Here is a 7486-nt window from a genome sequence, read left to right on the forward strand (position 1 = left end):
AGAAAATCCAACTCATCTGAAGCATGCAGAAATAAACCCAGGGGAAACGCTGCTGTTTGTGTGATGGTTTGAGAAGGAGCCTGAACCAGTGACTGTGTCAGACCCAGGCAAGTGTGTGGCCCGTAGGGCTTCAGAATGAGATTCTTCAACAAATCTCTGCCAGCCTCTCCCATCACCATCTCTGTCCCCAGCCTACAGGCCGCTCTCACTGCAGCAAAAATTACCTCACTGCTATCTGAAAGTTTCTGCCTTTGCCCCAGAGTCCTAAAAGGACATGTTCAGGCAGGCACAGACTGCCATTGAAGCAGAAGCTGAGGGAAATGCTGATGGTGAGGATCTTGGGACAACCCTCCACAGAATTTTACAGGCGCTAGGTTGCAAGCACCCATCCAGAACTCAAATATCAAGCCTTTTAAAGGTGATTGACCATGTCCAGCCATGATTCAGAACAAATGAGTGGCTGGCCTCTGAAAGAGCTTAGACTTCTGTATCTCAATACAGATTCAAAATTTAGGCAACTATTTGGGGAAAACCTTTATGGTACTGAATTTGGATTATAAACCAGATCTTCCCAGACCAGTCACAACTCCATAACGTTGGAAGGCAAATCCTCCTAGGAGACACAGGAGGAACCAGGTGCTCCATCCCATTCTGTTGCTAGCAGAGGTTGATACTTTCCCACAGCAAAACAGAGGGCAGACACTGCCCCCCCCTCTGCCCCCAGGATGGTATCTTACATATTATTCCCTCTCCAAAAGCCAGGATACCAAGCCATTACCAATTTCAGCAGATGGATGAGTCAACCATGTGTAATTAATTTAATTCTGCATATATATATTTCTTTTTCCGCATCTGAACAATCAGGTGACAGCTTTCACAACCAGCCCTGCAACCCATCTCACCACCATCCCAGCAGAAATACAGGCAAGGCTTTCTTCCATTCTCCCAGTAAGTGGCTGGAGCACTGCTGTCCTTCGCAGTCAAGGTGAGGGGTGGCCCAGGGCTTTGAGCAGAAAGATCCTGTTGTTCTTTTGTTCAAGTTTATAACTGTTTGGGGCTAACTGTGTAGGGTTTTTTTCCCCCTCTTCCGTCTCTTTCTGTTTCCTTTTTAATTCTTTTTAATGACTTTCCCGATGCAATCGGCAGAGGACCACGCAGAGACTGCTTCCCCCTGCTGAGAGGGAAACAAGAGTGAGGGAAAAGGGCACCAAGGGAACTGTTCACATCCTCTATTCATCTCTGCCAGCCTCTTTTCCCTGGTGACTAGCCCCACACAGCCCAGCTGTGTGGAGTTAGCATGGAACAAAGCAGAACCTGAATGAGGCAAATCTCATCCAGCACCACAGGATCTGGCTGGGCCAGCCATGTGAAAGAAATCCGGGGTATCCAACCCATGAATGTGACCCATATGGTCCTACCACAAGGGCAGCAGTGTGGGCTGAGGAGAGGAAAAATGCACTGTGGTTTCCATGAGTCCTGCAGAAGTCCCCCAGACAGGGAGAGTGGCTGGAGCCCACTGCTCAGCTATCAGAGAATACACATGAGCTGCAGCTTGTGAAACCTACTGCTGGGGAGCCAATGAGCATAAAAGAAGCAAGTTTAGGACTCCTACAGTACTCACAAACTCTCTAGTCCAGGCACTCCCAAGCAATGCCATCCTTTGTTCCAGCAGCTCCCCCAGCTCCAGCCTGGGAATGAGCTCGCTAGAAGCCAGATGGCACTTCCTCCATCTGCTCCCTGGCACTTGGCTGCAGGAACATCAGGGAGCAGGGTGACTAGCTGGGCAGGCTGGACTGCAAGGTGGAAGCACTTTGCAAGGAAGCAAAGTTTGCTCCAGCTGGTTGCTTTTGGTGAGGACCTACCCCTTCTCCCATAGGCTCCATCTCAGCCTGCAGGGAATGCCTCACCTTGGCCAAGAGCCTCTGGGCTGCCCTGTGCCTGGGACAGCTCTGGAAAAGCAGCTGCTGCCATAGCAGGCTCTCTGCATTGCCAGGCTGCTGCTAACGAGCCGTGCCCATTCCAGGGTTGCAGGGACAGGGGGAGAGCTCTGAGCTGCCAGGGGCCTGGGCTGGAACACCAGGAGCTGTGGCTGCTGAAAGCATCATGTGTTTACTGTACTACCTCTCTGCAAGGGACACCTATCCCAAGGCATCCCTCCTCTAGGAGGTACAGGTTTAATCCTTAGATTTTCCAGCACCAAAGGGGAGCTATGATCTCTGTTGCACAGTATAACTGTTGTTTGATAATCAATTACCTTCCAATCAGGAAATTTCAAAGCATTTTGTATCCAATAGCTTGCTGCACTGCTTTCTCTTGGGGGAATACATAGCATATGCTATATGTTTTCATTGATTCTGGAGGTTTTCCATGGGGAAAAAGGAAAAACCTCAAAGTACAAATTCCTTTGAAGTTCCTACTGGCCTGCCAGCATTCAGGCAGATGAAATGGATGGAGAGAAATGTATAAATGTAGGCTGGGAAAAGCAATGCAATGACCCAGGTACATCCATGTCAAGATAGACACATCCAGCCCGTCCCTGTCTGAAGTATCTTCTGCAGCACCTCCAGCCATGATCCCAGCAGCTGCATGGTGATCTCTGCTGGTGCTTCTATGCTCCATGAGCTAGCAAACACTTTTACTACATCATCTCCCTCCATTCAGTGATACTTGTTTCTTTCTGTTTGTTAGCAGGTGGGCACAGAAAATGGCTGTTTACTTGCTTCTTGGTACCATTTGTTTGTACTCTGAGAAACCAAGAATTTGTGCACCCATAGTGCTCTCTACTTTCACATAAACCAGCTCCTTAGCCTCTCCTCACAGGCCATGGTCTCCAGCTCCATGGCAGCCTTCAGCACTACACAAGACTCCACTGCAGTAGGCCAGGGAGCTGCTGGGACCTCTCGTGTCTCAGCAGTGACCCTGGCATTGATAAAAAGCAGACCCAAACATTTTCTTACTGCAAGGGTGTGACAGTACTGACTCCCACTCAGTTTGAGATCTGCCCTCCCCTTAGGCATTGCACTAGTTCCTCCATTCCTTAGTCACACTGAGCCTTTGCATCTACTGATTATTACTCACCTAAATTTAGTTTATTTCTCCAGAATACCAACTTAAATGTTTTGACTAGCAACCTTGATCTCCAAAGGACTTGCAACCTTCTTCCGGTTTGCTACCTCTCAGGTTGTTTTTCATTTTATTGTCAAAATCTCTAAAATATTGATCAGAAGCAGTTTAAGGCCAACTCCCTGCAAAAACTCCTCCCTTTCCAAGCAATAACTGTATCATAGTTTAGAGCCTTGTTGTGTCCAGACAGCAGTAACCAGCACAAGTGGGAACATCTCCTGACACAATTACACCCCAAATGCAAAGGAGGCTTTATAAGGGGGGCAGGCAGTGGAAATAAAGCTCTGGAAAATCAGAATATAAGTTCAGTCAAGAATGACTGATAGCTGAAAACTGGTCTTAAGCTCAAGCTGGGGTAAAATTCTAGGGAAATCCCAGGGCTACACTTCCAGATGAAACACTTGTTGATAGCCATTCTCTTTCTGACCTAATGGACTGGAAGAGAGGAACAGAGAATCTGAAACCCTCAGCAGATGCTTCCAGGTCTTGCTTTTCTCTTGCAATTCACAGTATGTGTGGATGCCAAGCAGCAGCAGGGGAGAATCAGGGTGGTTAGATGATGTGCTTTCCTTCTGCTCTGCCATCCTACAGCAACCCATCCTGGTGAAAGAAACCAAGAAGGAAAAATCTGAGGTTGACAAAAGAAGACAAAATAAAAATGGTATATAGCAAAAGCTATATTTCTTGAAATATTCTTGAATAGAAGTGTTCTTAACTCTTGAAAAAGACATTGGCTTTATCAGAAGCTCTCTTCACAATATCTTAATTAATAAATCACATTTTTCATTTTTTAAAGTATTGGAAATTTCAGAGAAATCCTCCATAAAAGCAATTCAGGAGCTGCCAGATGTACAGTAAGGAAGTACCTTGAAAAAAAATTCAAGTGCAGAAGCCTCTGCAAAGATAGTTACACAACTGGGTTGAAATAGCAGCACCATAACAAAACATAGAAGAGTATTTACAGCAAGTGACTATTTTCTGCTTACTGCAATATATTTATCAGTCAGTCTTTTCCTTGGTATGTGATGCAATCTCCTGGTCTCCTGCAGGAGTTTTGGGGTTGCAGTTTGACAGACTGTTTTAGGTGCAAAGCCAAAACAATTACCTCTAGGTGGACACTGCACAGGCTCAGAGTTGCACAACCCCATGGGCCTGTCCAAAGGGAGCAGAGACAATGGCAGTGCAAATGTCCCATGAACAAAGCAGCAGGGAGATCTGGACGATACTGGGGCAGTGACATGCTGGCTGTTAGCCATGAGCCTGGCAGCTCTGCTCTGTGCAGCACAGCAGTGACCACTCACACCCACAGAAGTGCTGAGGCCTTTGAGCCAGGACAAGGCTCTTAGCATAACTGCTGCTCTCTGTGCCCAAGAGCAGAAAGTAACACCAAAACTTGAGTGTTCTTAGCACTGCACCATGGGACAGGCCAGCCAGGACTGCTGCAGACTGCTGCACAGCAACCTGCCACTTCTAGGCATTCCAGACCCATCCTAAGCAAAACTATCCCACATCTTTGCTGTCCTTTCCATTGGAAATTCCTCTAGTGAGTAACTTCTGTTTTCAGCATGTCACAGACCACAATGCAGAACAAAGGTCAAGCTGAGAAGTCAGTGCATACCTTGGCATCTGGATTAACAAGACCCATAGTGGGTACAACAGTGGCTGATCCACCAAAGGCCACTTGTCCAACATTACACAGTCAGAGGCTGAAGGCCCATGGACAAGCTTAAATAAGCCTTGGGTCCATGGGTGGAGGCTGCAGAACAGACTGCTCAGGCTGGTTAAGGCTGATAAATGTACAAAAAATGTTACTAAGGGTAGATACCTTCACTGAACTTTACCAGGAATTCAGGTGAAACTCAAAAAGGACCAAGAAACCTAAGATTGTTTCTTTGCTTTCTAGTGTCAAGAGCTGGACCAACAGATATCCACCTTGGAAAGTACAGGGAACTTTCAGAAGCTGTGACATCACAAAAAAAGTGGCAGTCTCCAAGATACCCAAGTTTTGGGCACAGTCCCATCTTTTTACCTATTCTTTGGTTTCCACAGCCTAGCAAATAGGCTGCTAACACTGACTTTAGGGGATGCTGTTGGAGATGCAGTTCCCCAATACTGCTTTAGAGAGAGATGGCTGGTAATGCCATTCCAATGAATGAAATGTGCCAAACCAGACCCATATGGCCTAGGAAGGATGAAAGTCTTGGCAATGCCCCCTGCTCCATTCTGGTGGGAGAGCTGAGGCATAGGGAAAGCTGAGACAAACTGCAGCAGTGACTTTGTGCTCCTGGCATGTCTCATTCCACTCAGGATATCCCCCTTCCATGTTCCCTGAGAGATGGGTTGTCCACTGAAGTACCTTCATGATGGCAGCATGAACACAATTGTGATCTCTCTTGTCACTTGTTAAGACCAATGCATTCCTCAGAATTATGTTCAACTCTGGAGCAATATTCAGAGTCCTCCCTTTGCCAGTATGACTCCAACTCTCTCCCTTGGGAGCCTAATGTAGCCCATATTGATCTTGGGAGCACATCCCAGATCCAGCTGAAGACCACACCTTCAGCCCAGCATCACTTGATGGAGCAGGGCAGCCGTGGCCAAGAGCCAGGGCACTGCACTGAGGTCAGCCGAGGTGAGGCAGGAACAGAGACAGAGGGGGCTCCTCCCCTGCCAAGGTCTGCACATGTCTCTGCTCTCCTCCTGGCAGGGCAGACCCAGAGGTCAAGGTGCTCTCTCTCAATCCCTTTTCCCTGACCTCCATCCTCCTCCACACCCGGCCGGCCCTGGACACGCCGGGGGCAGCGCAGGGTGGGATCTGTGCCGCTCCTGCAGCCGGGGCAGCCCGCTCCAGCCTGCCCAGCCATGGATCACCCGGGGCGGGTTTGAGGCGTGTCCCCCGAAGATGACTTCAGATGCATTCCAGCGAGCCTGGCAACCTCCCGCACACACAAATAAAAGGAAATGAGAAACTTGGCAACAAAGAAACTGGCAGGGAAGCCACAGAGGCACACAGGAACGGGAAAAGAGATTAAACACAGGCTCAAGAGCCCCAGCGTGCTGAGCCTTCCTCTCTAAAGCCTCCCTTTAACTTTGATGGGGGGGCACAGTAGTCTTCTTTTCACTTGAAAGGGCAAGAGGAGGGGCTGGATAAAAGGGGTCCAGCATTATCCGGAATTGAGAGCACAAGAACAGGCTACAAAGCTTAGAAAAAGAAAAGTGCAGGCACACAGCTTCCCTGTATACTTTCCTTGGTGGAAATCAGGAGCTGAGATCTGAATCTGGCCAGAGAAGAGATCAAAGTGGAGACGCTACAGGAGAAAGTTTAATAATGCAAAGTAGTTTGCTGAATGCTCTTCCCAAGTTCTTGCTTTTTTTTCCTTTTCTTTCAACAATACAATAACATGTTTTTGAGGCCCTCCAATTTATAATGGCAGACACTGACTTATATTGATACTACCTGCTATCTACGAGTCCATCCCAATATATTAGACCACATAACTGTGTTTCTTTGTATTAGGATAACTCATAAACCTGCTTAGGTGGTGCTTAGAGTTTTGTCTGGCAAGGGAACCAATTGACAGACAAAACTGGCAATTGGTTCCATTGCCAGACAAAACTCTGCAATCCACTGTTTAAATCAATCCACTGCAATACTGAGACAGAATTCACCTGCAGGTTGCACCCCAGAGTCTACAGCGTGCTTTGACATCTGTGTTAAGACCAAGGGAAAAGCCCGTGCTTTGTACTTCATGAGCTGTGTGGTTTCCTGTATGGAGTACATATGTTGTGGAGCTGACTTACCACAGATGTAACATCTACCTTCCTCTTCATGTATCATTAAACTTCAGGCACTTAGCTGGATCTGGAGCGGGGAAGAAGACAACCCTTGCTATCAACAGATAGAACCTTTCAGAAAGTAACACATATTCCACATAACACACCATATTCCACCAGGACCCATGTGCAGGGCTGAGTTCACCTTCATGTGGTGCCACCCTCCATACCTATGCTTACCTGTGTTCAGGAAACCTGAGCAAAGAGGTGGGAGCCTGGGACAGAAAAGAGGAGGAGCTGGGCCTTACCTCTGGCTTAGATTTTCTACAAGATGTAGGGACAGAGTTCCACAATGCTCAGTTTTCCTTTCTGTGAAACAGATGAGCTGTATTCTGAGCCTCCTTTTGCCAAGGGGTAATGCTTCCTCTCCCACCACCTCAGCCCCCATAGCATGCACCAGCAGCCAGAGAAGTTGAGAATTGCGACCACCTTGTCCATGGCTTCTGGCCCTCTTCACATCTTACTTAATCTGCAAAAATACTGACCTAAAACTGAGCTCTCTGGCCTGGAAAAATGAGGCTATTGGAGC

The sequence above is a fragment of the Agelaius phoeniceus genome, chromosome 9 (assembly GCF_051311805.1).
Source record: "Agelaius phoeniceus isolate bAgePho1 chromosome 9, bAgePho1.hap1, whole genome shotgun sequence".
In the NCBI taxonomy this organism is placed as follows: domain Eukaryota; kingdom Metazoa; phylum Chordata; class Aves; order Passeriformes; family Icteridae; genus Agelaius; species Agelaius phoeniceus.